We start from the raw sequence: 16,767 nt of genomic DNA on the forward strand, positions 1-16,767 counted from the left end.
CAACCAGTACCAGCCAATCCAAAAAAATACCAAATGGTAAAGGGAATTGACACAATGAAGAAACTGCATCAACTAATGGGAAAACAATCAGCTAGCATCAAAATGGCAGGATAAAATTCACACATAACAATATTAACCTTAAATGTAAATGGGCTAAATGCCCCAATCAAAAGACACAGACTGGCAAATTGGATAAAAAGTCAAAACTCATCAGTGTGCTCTAACCAGGAAACCCATCTCACATACAAGTATACACATGCTGTAGAGATTTGTAGCTCAGGAGCAACAGACTATACCATATAGGCCAGTTTTATAATGGGCTATATCATGTAGGTTTGTGTAAAAACACTCTATGATGTTTCCACAATCAACTAATGATGCAGTTATTAGAATGTAGTCATGTTAGTAAGTCACATATAATTTATTTTTATGTAAAGAAGTTATGGTTGTATAAGATCACATTTTAAAATTTAACTTTCATTTTAAGTTCAGGAATGCATGTACAGATTTGTTATATAGGTAAATATGTGTCATGGGGTTCATTGTACATATTATTTAATTACTCAGGTATTAAGCCTAGTACCCATTACTTATTTTTTCTGATCCTGTACCTTCTCCCACCCTCTACCCTCCAAAAGACTCCAGTGTGAGTTGTTCCATTATCTGTCCCTGCATTCTCATTATTTAGCTCTCACTTCTAAGTGAGAACATGCAGTATTTGGTTTTCTGTTCCCACATTAGTTTGAGAAGAATAATGGCCTTCACCTCCATCCCTGTTCCCACAAAGACTGTGATATATTTTGTTTCTATGGCTGCATAGTGTTCCATGGTGTATATGTACCACATTTTCTTTATCCAGTTTATCAGTGATAGAAATTTATGCTGATTCCATATCTTTGCTATTGTGATAGTACTGAAATGGTCATTCACCTGCATGTATCTTTATAGTAGAACAATTTATATTTCTTTGGATATATACCCAGTAATGGAATTACTAGATCAAATGGTGTTTCTGTTTTTAGGTCTTTGATAACAACCACACTTGTCTTTCACAATGATTGAACTAATTTATACTCCCATCAACAGTGTATAGGCATTCCTTTTTCTTTGCAATCTTGCTAGCAACTTTTAATTTTTGACTGTTAGCAATAGCCATTCTGACTGGTGTGAAATGATATCCCATTGTGGTTTTGACTTGCATTTCTCTAATGATCAGTGGTGTTGAGATTTTTTTAAATGATTGCTGCCCACACGTCTGACTTTTCATAGTTCGTTATTGCCAGGGCATGGGTCACAGGGTGTAAGATGTAAAAAAAGGCTATTCTGGGCATATTGGTACAACTCCTGGTATGGTATAGTGTAATTAGGTAGTAATATTCTGTAATGTAGCTTAACTTTCTCAAATTATATATCGAATAAGTGGAACAAGAAAATTTTAATTACTTACTCCAGTTTCCAAGACTTTGTTAAAATCCTTTGTATCCAGCATGCAGAACACAGTGAGATATAATTCTTAACATTGCGAAATCTGGAGTCTTAAAGTTTCTACTGTGTTTTGGTAAAAATTTCTTTTTTTTATGGCTTAATTTTTATTTTATTCTATGCATTTCCTGTACATTGGCATCTATATAAGTAAAGATTTGATTAAATTCAGGTTTAAATTTTTAGGCAAAAATTCTTCATAGACTTTTCTCTAACATTTTTATTTTTATTTATTATTTTTTTAACTTTTAAAAAAATTTTTTATTGCATTTTAGGTTTTGGGGTACATGTGCAGAACATGCAAGACTTGCATAGGAACACACATGGCAGTGTGTTTTGCTTCCTTTCTCCCCTTCACCCACATTTGGCATTTCTCCCCAGGCTATCCCTCCCCACCTCCCCCTTTCACTGGCCCTCCCCTTTTCCCCCCAATAGACCCCAGTGTTTAGTACTCCCCTCCCTGGGTCCATGTGTTCTCATTTTTCATCACCCGCCTATGAGTGAGAATATGTGGTATTACATTTTCTATTCTTGTGTCAGTTTGCTGAGAATGATGTTCTCCAGATTCATCCATGTCCCTACAAACAACACAAACTCATCATTTCTGATTGCTGCATAATATTCCATGGTGTATATGTGCCACATTTTCCCAATCCAGTCTATCATCGATGGGCATTTGGGTTGATTCCAGGTCTTTGCTATTGTAAACAGTGCTGCAATGAACATTCGTGTGCATGTGTCCTTATAGTAGAACGATTTATAGTCCTTTGGATATATACCCAGTAATGGGATTGCCGGGTCAAATGGAATTTCTATTTCTAAGGCCTTGAGGAATTGCCACACTGTCTTCCACAATGGTTGAACTAATTTACACTTCCACCAACAGTGTAAAAGTGTTCTTTTTTCTACACATTCTCTCCAGCATCTGTTGTCTATATCATTAAGTTGTGTTGAGAATTAAATTAAATACATACCTAGTAGAAAGCAAAGACTACCTCTCTCCTCATCTCTGAAAATATTCATCTTCCATTTTCCTGGGGATAAAAAAAATCACACAAGCAAAGAAAATATAGGGTTGGGGTTGAGGATCCTACGGTAAGTTTTTACATGTCTGAGCCCTCAGTTGAGTGTAAAAGTTTGGTTGCACATATAAGCAAAATATTTCTTAATAAATAACATGAGAAATTACTATGATTTAATGTCAGAAGAAAGCTGTGTGAGGAAATTTAAATTTCTAAACAAGATTCTATATTTTGGTGAAATGCATATCATAATATTTGACAGTTTAGTCCTTTCATTTTTGAAATTATTTTTATTTTTCTAACGTTTTAACTTTATTTTAGATTCAGGGGGTATATGCATAGCTTTGTACCCAGGTATATTGTGTCATGCTGAGGTTTGGGGTACATATGATCCTATCACACAGGTACTTATTGAAACACTCAACAGTTAGTTTGTCAACATTTGCCACCCTTCCCTCCCTCCTTCCTATAGTCGTCCCCAGTTTCCACTGTTGCCATCTTTATGCCTCTGAGTACCAAATGTTTAGCTCCCACTTATACATGAGAAAATGAAATACTTGGTTTTCTATTCCTGCATTAATTCACTTAGGATAATGATCTCCATCTTCATTCATGTTGCTGCAAAGAACATAACTTCATTTTTTATGACAGTGTAGTATTCCATGATGTACATGTACCACAGTTTCTTTATACATTCCACCATTAATGGGCACCTATGTTGATTCCATGTCTTTGCTATTTAAATAATGCTGGGATTAACATGCAAGTGCTTGTGTCTTTTTGGTGGAAACATTTTTCCTTTGAATATATACCCAGTAATGTAATTGTGGAGTCAAATGGCAGTTCTGTTTTAATTTATTTGAAAAGTCTCCAAACTGTTTTCCAGAGTGGCCGAACTAATTTAAATTCCAAAATGAGAGTGTATGAATGTTCCCCTTTCTACTTTTTATTTTAAGTTCTGGGGTACATGTACAGGTGTGCAAGTTTGCTACATAGGAAAACATGTGCCATGGTGATTTGCAGCACATATCAAACCATCACCTAGGTATGAAGCCCAGCATGCATTAGCTATTTTTCCTGATGCTCTCCCTTCTGCCCCCAATATAGGCCTCAGTGTGTGCTGGCATGTTTTCCCCTCCCTGTGTCAATGTGTTCACAATGCTCAGCTCCCACTCACAGTGATAGTTATTCAGGAACAATTTGTAAATTTCCATGAATTTGTGTAATATTGAGAGATCTTCTTTTTATTGATTTCTATTTTTATTTCCTTGTAGTCTCATAGTATGGTTGGTATAATTTAAATGTTTTTGAATTTATGGAGATGTGATTCTTGGCTAAACATGTGGTCAATCTTGGTGCATGTTACTATTTCCAGATGAGATGATTGCATATTCTGTAGTTAATGGGTGGAGTATTCTGTAGATCTTTCTTTGGTCTAATTGGTCATATGTAAAATGTAATTCCAGAATTGTTTTGTTAATTTTCTTGATTGATGTTATGTATAACATTGTAAGTGTGGTGCTGAAGTCCCTCACTATTATTGTGTTTCTCTTGAAGTCTTTTTACAGGTCTAGAAGTACTAGTTTTATGAATCTGGTGCTCCAGTGATGGATGTGTATATGTTTAGGATAGGTAAATATTCTTGATGAATTGAACACTTGCATCCCTGGGATGAAGCCTGATTGATCATGATGGATAAGCCTTTTGATGTGTTGTTGCATTCATGTGGCCAGTATTTTATTGACGATTTTTGTATCTGTGTTCATCTTGGATATTGGCCTGAAGTTTTATTTTGTAGTTGAGTCTCTGCCAGGTGTTATTATCAGGTGATGTTAACCTCTTAAAATGAGTTAGGGAGGATTCCATTCTTCTGTATTGTTTTTAATACATTTAGAAGTGCAAGCTCCTCTTTGTACATCTGGTAGAATTTGACTGTGAACTCATCTGGACCTGGATTGTTTTTGGTTAGTGGGCTATTAATTGCTGCCACAACTTTACCCCTTGTTATTGGTCTGTTCAGGGTTTCAAATTCTTCCTGGTTTAGCCTTGGGAGGATTCAAGTGTCCAGGACTGTATCAATTTCTTCCAGATTTACTGGTTAATGTGAATAGAAATGCTTGTGTTAATCTCTTATGGTAGTTTGAATTTCTGAGGAATTGGTGGTAATATCCCCTTTATCATTTTTTATTGCATCTATTTGATTATTTATCTTTTCTTTTTTATTAGCCTGGCCAGAAGTCTGTCTATTTTGTTGATCTTTGCAAATAACAATCTCCTGGATTTATTGATTTTTTGAAGGGCTTTTTCTGTCTCTATCTCCTTCAATTCTGCCTGATCTTAGTTATTTCTTGTCTCCTGCTAGCTCTTGAGATTTTTTAAATCTTGCTCCTCTAGCTCTTTCAATTTTGATGATAGGGTGTTAATTTTAGATCTTTTCTTCTTTCTCATGTGGGCATTTATTGCTATAAATTTCCCTCTAGGCACTGCTTTAAATGAGCCCCAGAGATTCTGGTATGTTGTGCATTGATTCTCATTGGTTTTAAAGAACATCTTTATTTCTGCCTTCTTTTCATTTTTTATCCAGTCATCATTCAGGAGCCAGTCATTCAGTTTCCATATAGTTGTGTAGTTTTGAGTGGTTTTCTTAATCCTGAGTTCTAATTTGATTGCACTTGGTCTGAGAGCCTGGCTGTTATGATTTTTCTTCTTTTTCATTTACTGAAGAGTGATTTACTTCCAATTATGTGGTCAATTTTAGAGTAACTGTGATGTGTTGCTGAGAAGAATGTATATTCTGTGGATTTGGGGTGGAGAGTTTCTAGATGTCTATTAGTTGTGCTTGTTTCAGATCTGCTTTTAAGTCCTCAGTATTCTTGTTAATTTTCTGTCTGGTTGATATATCAGTGGAGTGTTGAAGTGTCCCACTATTATTTTGTGGGAGTCTACATCTCTTCATAGGTTTTTAAGAACTATCTTTATGTATCTGTGTGCTCCTGTATTGGGTGCATATATACTTAGAATAGTTAACTCTTCTTGTTGCATTGATCTTTTTACCATTATGTAATGCCCTTTGTCTCTTTTGATCTTTGTTGGTTTAAAGTCTGTTTTACCAGAGACAAGGATTGGAACCCCTGCTATTTTTTGTTCTCTGTTTTCTTGGTAGATCTTATTCCATCCCTTTATTTTGAGTCTATGTGTGTCTTTATGTGTGAGATGGGTCTCCTGAATACAGCACACCGATGAGTCTTGATGTTTTTATCCAGATTGCCAGTCTGTGTTTTTTGAGTGGGACATCTAGGTTGTTTACATTTAGCATTAATATTGTTAGGTGGGAATTTGATCCTGCCATTTTATTACTGGCTGGTTGTTTTGCCCATTAGTTGATGCAGTTTATTCATTTTGTTGTTGATCTTTACCATTTGATACGTTTCTGCAGTGTCTGATACTGGTTGTTCCTTTCTGTATTTAGTGTTGCCTTCAGGAGCCCTTGTAAGGCAAGTCTGGTGGCAATGAAGTGTCTCAGCAATTGCTCACCTGTAAAGTATTTCACTTCTTCTTCACTTATGAAGCTTAGTTTGGCTGGATATGAAATTTTGGGTTGAAAGTTTTTTCTTTAAGGGTATTAAATATTAGCCCTCACTCTCTTCTGGCTTGTATGGTTTTTGCCAAGAGTTCCTCTGTGACTCTGATGGGCTTCCCTTTGTGGGTGAGTTGACATTTCTCTCTGGCTGCCCTCAGAATATTTTTCCTTCATTTCAACCCTGGTGAGTCTGATGATTATGTGCCTTGGAATTGCTCTTCTTGTGAAGCATCTTTGTGATGTTCTCTGTATTTCATGTATTTGAAAGTTTCCCTGACTTGCTAGGTTGGGGAAGTTCTCCTGGGTGTTATCCTGGAGAATGTTTTTCAGCTTGAATTCATTCTCTCTGTCACATTCAGGTACACCCATCAAGTGTAGATTAGATCTTTTTACATAATCCCATATTTCTTGGAGGCTTTGTTCATTTCTTTTCACTCTTTTTTCTCTTTTCTTGCCTTCTCATTTTATTTCATTTAGTCGATCTTCAATCTCTGATATCTTTCTTCTGCTTGATTGATTCAGCTATTGAAAATTGTGTATGCTTCATAAAGTTCTTGTGCTGTGTTTTTCAGCTCCATCAAGTCGTTTATGTTCTTCTCTAAGTTGGTTATTCTTGTTAGCATTTCATTTAACCTTTTTTCAAGATTTTTAGTTTCTTTGCATTGGGTTACTACATGTTCCTTTAACTCAGAGAAGTTTGTTATTACCCACCCTCTGAAGTTTATTTCTGTCAGTTTGTCAAACTCATTCCCCATCCTGTTTTGTTCCCTTGCCTGTGAGGAGTTGTGATCCCTTGGAGGAGGAGAGGCATTCTGGTCTTTGATGATTTCATCCTTTTTGCTCTGGTTTCTTCCCATTTTCACGGATTTATCTACCTTTGATCCATGGAGCTGCTTGAGAAGGCAGTCTGTTTCTTGTCTCCCTGCAAAGGCATTGCTGGGCTGCCTCAGACTCAGCCTGGCTTCTGTGTAGGCTTCCACTGGCTTTTGTTTACACAGGTGAGATTAGAGCCACCTTTGCAATGGCAGATGACCTTTCCCTCACTGAACTGAATCATCCCGGATGGTGCTGTAACTGAAATGCTGGCTGAGAAACTGAAGTGAGAGGGCTTCAGTTTGTTGGCCTTGGTGGGGTTGGGACCTGCCAAGCTGTATCACCTGTCTCCCTGCTTTCAGTTCTCCCTCTTTCTAGGGGTGGGTAGATCTGTGCCACAAGTGTTCTCAGTGCTAGCCAAAACCTCCACCTTGTTCTGTGCCAACAACTTGTGGTGCTGAACTGGCAGGATCTGTCTCTCAGATCTGTGCTGCTAACTTTTGGCACTGCTAAGCCTGGTGGCATTCTCCTGTACTGTGGGTTGCAAAGGGCATAAGAGCACAGTATCTGAACTGGAGTGCCAAATGTGTAAAGTCCCTGATCCTCCCATTGGTTATGCTTCCTGGTGAGGCAGAGCCCTTCCCTGCCTGGGTTTGCCCTCCCTGGGCTACACCCACTGTCCAACCAGTCCCATTGAAATGAACCTGGTACCTCAGTTGGAAATGCAGAGATTGTTCATGTTCTGTGTCTCTCTCACTGGGATCTGTACTCCGAAGCTGTTCCTATTAGACTGTCTTGGCGGAAGTCCTGTGATTGTTTACTTTTTAGTCTGTTTATCTCTTTCTTTTTTTCATGAAAAAATATAAAATGCTTTACTAATTTGCATGATATCTATGCAGAGATGATATGTTAATCTTCTTTGTATTGTTTTAGTTTTTGTATATGTGCTGCCAAAGTGACCACAGAATTTTAAATTTAGAATTCAATATTCTATAGCAAACTTTGTCCTGTCCCTAGATATAACCATACAAGGCTCCAAATGCATTTTCACATTTTGAGTACTTCCGTGTGAGTGGCTAATCTTTAATCATGAATTTCTACTTAATCAGAAGTACCTTTAATATTGTAGAATGTAATAGTAATATAATTCATCTTAGACAATGAAAATGAAAATTATTTGAAATAAAAAGGTAATATTACACTTTATTAATACTAGTTGAAAAAATTCAAAAGTTCATTATCAATAAAAGTCATATTTTGAGGCTTCAGGAATGATTAAACTTTGTATTGAGATTCTGATTATTGTAATGAAATAATATTTCAGATCCTAAAAATAACTTGATATTAATATAAACATGTTGGTGTGTCAAATTATATTTTTAGAAAAAATGGATTATTAAAGAGTCAAAATCAAGCAGTGTAACTGAAATGTGAAATAACATTTTTTTTACATTTATACATTTCTAACCTTTATTGTTTTAGTGATAAAACACTTGTTTGGGAAATTAGGAAAGACACCGGAATTAGACAAAATACCCAAATTATCAATAATTTCATTGTGTACAGAATATTTCTGTTCAAATAATAAGAAATAGTCTAGATTAATGAATGCCTTCATGTATTTTTTACCTGTTTTAATTAGTATCATTTCTTTATCACTGGGCAACAGTACCTCTTCATCAAACTATATATTTGTTTTAATTATCTACTAGAACAACCTGAGACATCGATTTTTGAAATAATTTCAAACTTAAAAAAACAACTTTATGAAGAGTATGAAAAGTATATATCTTCTTTACTCAGATTCCCCAATTGTCAATGATTTATGGCCTATGCTCTCTCTCTCTCTCTATCTCCCCATCTATCTCCCCATAACTATATGGTTAGATAGAAATATTTTATTATTTTTTTTCTGAATAAGTTAAGAATATGGTTCAAATCTGATGCTGCAAACTTAGAAAATTACAGCTTACATTTGCCAAAAATAATGACTCTTTTTATCATACATACCACCATTACAACCTTCAAATTAGTAAACATTGCCATTCATTTAACAGATTCCATTCAAATTCTGCTAATGGTCTCAATAATTTCTACTTTATATTTTTGGTTTAGGATCTGTCAATTGTTTTATAAACTCTGAATTTTTAAGTTGTTTAGTTCAGCCTTTATAATATTTTTGTGTCTATGGATTTCATGGATCAAAACCTATTCTAAAATTTTATTTAATTGCAATATTAATAGCCACTTGAAATAAGTTCATGCTATTTTTCTTTTAAGTTTAGGTGATGGATTTTCCCAAATCATTAATAAAGTCTTTTATTTTTCTTACTCGTTTAAAACATTGCCCTAAATGTATGCTGAAATGACATATGTATATCTTTTTCTTTCTTAATTATTATTCTCTTAACTTTTAGGTTCAGGGGTACATGTGCAGGTTCATTATGTAGGTAAACTGAGTATCACAGAGGTTTAGAATACAGATAATTTTTGTCACTCATGTAATAAGTATAGTATCCAATAGGCATTATTTCTGATCCTGTCCCTCTTCCCACCCTCCATCCTCAAGTATACCTGAGTATTTGTTGTTAGCTGTTTAGCATTCATACCTTCTCATTGTTTAGTCTTCACTTATAACTGAGAATATGCAATATTTGTTTTTCTGATCCTGTGTTAATTTGCTTCTAATAATGGCCTCCATCTCTACCCAAGTAGCTGCAAAGGACATAAGCTTGTTAATTTTAATGGCTGCATAGTAGCCCATGGTGCATTAGCTTTTTTTGTGTGCTGCTGGATTTGGTTGGCTATTATTTTTTTCAAAACTTTTGCAGCTATGTTCATCAAAAACATTGGCTTCAAGTGGTTTTTTTTGTTTGTGTTTTGCTGTTACTGCTGTTTCATTTGTTTGTTTGCCTGTTAGGTTTTGGTTTCAGGATGATACTGGACTCATAGAATGAGTTGGGAAGAGGCTCCTACTCTTCATTATTTTGGAATAGCTTCAGTAGTGATAGCAACAGTTCTTCTTTGTACGTCTGGTATAATTCAGCTATAAATCTATTTGGTCTTGTCTTTTTTTTGGTTAGTAGATTAGTTACTACTGATTAAATTTCAGAACTTGATATTGGTCTGTTCAGAGTTTCAATTTCTTCTTGCTTCAATCTTGGGATTGTGTATGTGTCCAGGAATTCATCTCGTTCTTGTGTATTTTTTAGTTTTTATGCATGGAGGTGTTCATAGAAATCTCTTATGGTTTTTCTTTTTATTTCTGTGTGGTCACTGCTAACGTCCCCTCTGTTATTTCTAATTCTGTTTATTTGGAGCTTCTTTTGTTTTCTTTGTAAGTCTAGCTAGTGGTGTATCTATCTTATAAATTTTTTCAAAGAACCATCTCCTGAATTTGTTGATCTCTCACACTGTTTTCTATGTCTCAATTTATTTCAGTTTGGATCTGATTTTTGTTACTAATTGTATTCTGCTAGGTTTGGGATTGATTTGCTCTTGCTTCTCTAGTTCTAGTGGTGATGTTAGATTTTAATTAGAAATATTTCTAACTTTATGATGTGAATGTTTAGTGCTATAAATTTCCCTCTTAACATTGCCTTAGCTGTGTCCCAAAGATTCTGCTATATTGTACCTTTGCTCTCATTAATTTCAAATAACTTCTTCTTGATTTGTATTGTATTGTTTACCCAAAAGTCATTCAGAAGAAGTTTGATTTCCATATGATTTTATAGTTCTGAGTAGTTTTCTTAGTATTGATTCCAATTTTTATTTTGTTGTGGCCTGAGATGGTGGTCGGTATGATTTTGGTCCTTTTGAATTTGCTGAGTATTGCTTTATATCTGAATATTGATCTTCGAGTATGTGCCGTGTGGTGATGAAAAGAATGTACATTCTATTGTTTCTGGTTGGAGATTTTGTTTATTATGTCCATTTGGTCAAGAAGTGAGTTCAGGTTTTGATTATCTTTGTTAACTTTCTGCCTTGATGATCCGTGTAATACTGTCATATGGATGCTAAAGTCTCTCACTATTATTGTGTGGAAATCTAAGTCTCCATGCATGTCTTTAAGAGCTTGCTTTATTAAATGGGTGCTCCTATGTTGAGTGCATATAAATTTAGAATAATTAGGTCTTCTTGTTGAATTGAAGCTTTCAGCATTATAAAATGCCCTTCTTTGCCTTTGTCGATCTTTGCTGGTTTAAGGTCCATTTTCTTTGCAATTAGAATTGCAACCCCTGCTTGCTTTCTGCTTTCCATTTGCTTTGTAGATTTTTTCTTGATCCCTTTATTTTGAGTGGATGAATGTTACTGCATGTGAGATGGGTCTCTTTAAGACAACATACCATTAGATCTTGCTTCTTTAACTAGCTTATTATTGTGTCTTTTTTAATTGAGGCATTTAACCTCTTTACATTCAAAGTTAGTATTGATATCTGTAAATTTGATCCTGTCATCACGTTGTTGACTGGTTATTATACAGACTTGTTTGTGTGTTGCTTTATATTGTTAGTGGTCTGTGCACTTAAGTGTGTTTTTGTAGTGGCTGTTAATGACCTTTCTTTTCCATATTTACTGCTTCTTTCAGGACCTCTGATAAGGTAGGTCTGGTGGTAATACATTTTCTCAGCATTTGTTTCTTTGAAAGGGAACTTATTTCTCCTCGGTTATGAAGCTTAGTTTGGTTGGCTATGACATTCTTCCTTGAAACTTATTTTCTTTAGTATTGAATATAGGCCCCCAATGTCTTCGGGCTTTTAGAGTTTCTGCTAAAATGTCTTCTGTTGATCTGATGTGATTCTCTTTGTAATATACCTGGCTCATCTCCCTAGCTGTCTTTAATATTTTTTCTTTCATTTTGACCTTGGAGAATCTGATAATTATGTTTCTTGGGGGAGGACTTCTTGTGTGATATTTTACATGAATTCCCTGAATTTCCTGGATTTGAATATTGGCTTTAGTAGCAAGGTTGGAAAAGTTTCCAAGGATGATATTCTAAAAGATGTTTTCCACGTTGCTTTCTTTCTTTCTATCTCTTTCAGGGATGCCAATGAGTCATAGGTTTGGTCTCTTTACACAATCCTATATTTCTCCAGCTTTTTTATTCTTTTAATTTTTTTTTTGTTTATTGTTGTCTGACTGAGATATTTCAGAAAGCCAGTTTTTGAGCTCTGAGGTTTTGTTCTCACCTTGGTCTTATCTGTTCTTAATATTTGCACGTTTATTATGGAATTCCTGTGGTGTGCTTTTCAGCCTTATCAGATCTGTTTGGTTCTTTTTTATAATGGCTGTTTCAACTATCTTTATTTCTATATATATTGTGCATTCTATTTCTGTCATTTCAGCCATTTTAGCCCTGTTAATAAACCTCTCTGGGGAACTAGTGTAGTTCTTTGGAAGGAATATGGCACTCTGGCTTTTTGAGTTGCCAGTATTCTTATACTTTTTTTTTTCTCATTTGTGTGGCCTGATGTTCCTTTAATATTTGAAGTAGTTGTTTTTCTTTTTGTTTCCTTTTTCTTTTCTTTCTTCTTCTTCTTTTTTTTTTTTCCTTTTTCTAAGACAGAGTCTTGCTCTGTCACCCAGGCTGGCGTGCAATGGTGTGATTTCTGGGGTGCAATGACATGATTGCTGGAGTGCAATGACATAATTGCTGGAGTGCAATGGCATGATCTTGGCTCACTGCATTCTCCACCTCCTGAGTTCATTTCTCCTGCCCCAGCCTCCTGAGTAGCTGAGATTACAGGTGTTTGCCACTGCTCCCAGCTAATTTTCAAATTTTTAGTAAAGGCAGAGTTTCATCATGTTTGTCAGGCTGGTCTCGAACTCCTGATCTCATGATCTGTCCACCTCTGCCTCCCAAAGTGCAGGGATTACAGGTGTGGGCCACCGTGCCCGGCCTTGAAGTAGCTGTTTTTAAAATTGATTTTATTTCTTCTTTGAAGGGGGTTTGATTATGGTATAAGGTGGGTTCAGTAGACTGGCTTTGATTTCTAGTCTGCTCCTTTGTCTTGGAAGAGCCTCTTCTAACTACTTTCTCTATACCTGTGTTTCTTTTTTGGGTGTTTTGGTCCACAGGGCTTCTTCAGGCTGGACTGTAGTTGGCAGACAAGCTGTATCCTTGCCAGCTCAGACCTTATTTGCTGTCCATTTGCTTCCTGGGAAAACGCTAGAATGCACCTGCCTGCAGAGTTCAGGTAGAACCTGGACCACAGTGTTGCAATCTCTAGAAGGTGTGGCCTGTCTGAGTATGGGAGGTAGGGTTCCGTGGAGTCATTTACCTTGCTATCCAGGTGTTTCCAGGGCAACTGGAATTTGCACCCCTCAGCCAATTCAGACAGAAATAAGACTGCTGAGCCAGAATCTCTAGCAGAAGTGGCTTCCTAGCTATCAGTGGTGGGGATAAGTGGGGTCGTGTGCTCTGCTGTTTGGGTGTTTCCTGGGAACCTGTGCCCTCTACCTGAGTTCACATAGAAGCAGGGCCACTAGGCCAGTAGCTTTAGCAGACATTGCCCTCCTAATTATCAGTAAGGGGTCGGGTGGGGTGGGACAGTCCTGTGCCCCGCCATCCAGATGTTTCCCTGGGCAAAAGGATGTTGTGGTCTCCAGCTGAGTTCCCACATGAGCAAGAATTCAGGGCCAGAAGCTTTAGCAGGTATTGCTTGTCTGACTATTAGTGGCCAGGTTGGGTGGAGTTGCCTGCTCTGTCATCCCAGTGTTTCTCAGGACAGCAGGAAGCTGTGCCCTCCAGCTGAGTTCTCACAGAGGCAGGAACAGTAATTGTTATTTCCAGAAGCTCTTCCAGGCATTGCCTGCTTATCAGTGGCTAGGTTAAGTGTGGTTGCATGGGGTGGCAGGGGATTCTTTCATGCCTAGTGTTTAACAGGTACCTGGGGAGAGTGTAAATCCCTATGGGGGCTCTCAGTCACTCACCCCTGTTAGAAGATCTGCCTGGCTCTGAGTGGAACCCAGACAGGCTGATGCCCAGCTTTGCTCTTCTCTCTCTGTGTGTTCCCCGGTTGCCTTGATAGATCCTGTTGTGGTTTCTAAGATGATCAGCCTGCAGGTTCAGTGTTCACTGTCCCTTATGTTACCTGTCTCAGTTTTCTGGGATCTTTTTATGATCTATTATTTTCAATTGATTTATTTTTTTATCAAAACTATATTATTTTAATTGGTATTGTTAATAAGCATTGTCCTTTGTTGTTCTAACTGAAATATTTCTTAGTTTTCCTTCAGATTTTATATTTATTTTAAAATAATATTTTAGGGTTCATAAAAATCTTATTGAGTGTGATTGGGATTGGATTTATTGATTAATTCATGGAGAATTAACACACTATATTATTGAAAAACATAGTATATGCCTCCATTTAGTCATTATGTTTTAAATCTTTAGTATTTAAAAATTGATTATCCATGTTATTTTATACTTCAGTTAAGATTATTTAAAGATATTTTGTATTTTTGTTTTTATTGTGAAGAAAATATCTTTCTCCATTTTCAGTAAATCTTATAATTGTTATTGCTAGAATGCAGAGAAGCTGATGATTTTGACTTGTTTATTTTTTATCAGGTGTTCTGACTGATATCTTATGATCTCTTTCAACTTTAGTTTAATATTTTGATCTTTTAAATAGCGAATATTGCTGTCTCTAAAGAGAAGGCAGTAGTCTTCCTTCTTTATAATATATTTGGTTATATTTTTATATTGTATTTGACTCACAATGAATTATTGAATAATTGTGTTGTTGCCTTCTTAGACCACTTTCTTTTACTACAGTCAAAAGTAAATTTAATATTTAATTAGAGAAGAAAGACTCATCAAATAGATGGATTTGTTTTTGCCAGAAATAAATATGTTTAGGGAAGGAGTTAAAAATTGTAGTAGAAAATGCATTAGAATAGACAATATTAGAAAACAATTATTTCCAGATCCAAAATGACAGAGGAAAAACAACAGTCCACAGCTTCATGGATGAATTTTTTGCTAGGTATAAATAAATCTATGGACAAATTTAGATGAAAATATGTGAGAAATCAAAGAAATAAAAATATGTTCACACAAGATATCAGATTCTATCATATCTGCAGCGTTCTTGTTCCATGGACATGCATAGATTTGTACTAAGACTTTACTAGTTGGATTTAAAAAACTGCTTAGTACTTCAATAAGTCCAAATATTTTACAACAAGGGAGTGGTTAAATCAGTCGTGATTCACCTGCACATTAGAGCACCATCTGGCCATTAAAATAATATTTTTGTAAAGATCACAATCTTTTTTTTTAAATTCTTTATTGCACTTTAGGTTTTGGGGTACATGTGCAGAACATGCAAGACAGTTGCATAGGTTCACATATGGCAGTGTGTTTTGCTTCCTTTCTCCCCTTCACCCACATATGGCATTTCTCCCCAGGCTATCCCTCCCCAGCTCCCCCGCCGCTGGCCCTCACCTTTTCCCCCCAATAGACCCCAGTGTTTAGTACTCCCCTCTCTGTGTCCATGTGTTCTCATTTTTCATCACCCGCCTATGAGTGAGGATATGCGGTATTTAATTTTCTGTTCTTGTGTCAGTTTGCTGAGGATGATGTTCTCCAGATTCATCCATGTCCCTACAAACGACACGAACTCATCATTTCTGATTGCTGCATAATATTCCATGGTGTATATGTGCCATTTTCCCAATCCAGTCTATCATCGATGGGCATTTGGGTTGGTTCCAGGTCTTTGCTACTGTAAACAGTGCTGCACTGAACATTCGTGTGCATGTGTCCTTATAGTAGAACGATTTATAGTCCTTTGGATATATACCCAGTAATGGGATTGCTGGGTCAAATGGAATTTCTATTTCTAAGGCCTTAAGGAATCGCCACACTGTCTTCCACAATGGTTGAACTAATTTACATTCCCACCAACAGTGTAAAAGTGTTCCTTTTTCTCCACATCCTCTCCAGCATCTGTTGTCTCCAGATTTTTTAATGATCGCCATTCTAACTGGCGTGAGATGGTATCTCAATGTGGTTTTGATTTGCATCTCTCTAATGACCAGTGATGATGATCATTTTTTCATATGATTGTTGGCCTCATATATGTCTTCATTTGTAAAGTGTCTGTTCATATCCTTTGCCCATTTTTGAATGGGCTTGTTTTATTCCTGTAAATCTGAGTTCTTTGTAAATTCTGGATATCAGCCCTTTGTCAGATGGGTAAACTGCAAAAATTTTTTCCCATTCTGTTGGTTGCCGATTCACTCTAGTGACTGTTTCTTTTGCCGTGCAGAAGCTGTGGAGTTTCACTGGGTCCCATTTGTCTATTTTGGCTTTTGTTGCCAATGCTTTTGGTGTTTTGTTCATGAAGTCTTTGCCTACTCCTATGTCCTGGATGGTTTTGCCTAGATTTCCTTCTAGGGTTTTTATGGTGCCAGGTCTTATGTTTAAGTCTTTAATTCATCTGGAGTTAATTTTAGTGTAAGGTGTCATGAAGGGGTCCAGTTTCTGCTTTCTGCACATGGCTAGCCAGTTTTCCCAACACCATTTATTAAACAGGGAATCCTTTCCCCATTGCTTGTTTTTGTCAGGTTTATCAAAGATTGTATGGTTGTAGATATGTTGCGTTGCCTCCGATGCCTCTGTTTTGTTCCATTGGTCTATATCTCTGTTTTGGCACCAGCACCATGCTGTTTTGATTACTGTAGCCTTGTAGGATAGTTTGAAATTCAGTAGTGTGATGCCCCCCACTGTGTTCTTTTTGCTTAGAATTGACTTGGCTATGTGCGTTCTCTTTTGGTTCCATATGAGGTTCATGGTGGTTTTTTCCAGTTCTGTGAAGAAAGTCAATGGTAGCTTGATGGAGATAGCATTGAGTCTGT

General features: G+C 36.4%; 1 non-coding gene across 1 annotated transcript; it reads right to left on the reverse strand.

Moving 5' to 3' along the window:
- Positions 1-7,753: 7,753 nt before the first annotated feature.
- LOC118150784 (U6 spliceosomal RNA) lies at positions 7,754-7,860 on the reverse strand. Its single transcript, XR_004738922.3, has one exon. It is a non-coding gene; the product is annotated as a U6 spliceosomal RNA (small nuclear RNA).
- Between the last annotated feature and the right edge of the window lie 8,907 nt (positions 7,861-16,767).

The sequence above is a fragment of the Callithrix jacchus genome, chromosome X (genome assembly GCF_049354715.1).
Source record: "Callithrix jacchus isolate 240 chromosome X, calJac240_pri, whole genome shotgun sequence".
In the NCBI taxonomy this organism is placed as follows: domain Eukaryota; kingdom Metazoa; phylum Chordata; class Mammalia; order Primates; family Cebidae; genus Callithrix; species Callithrix jacchus.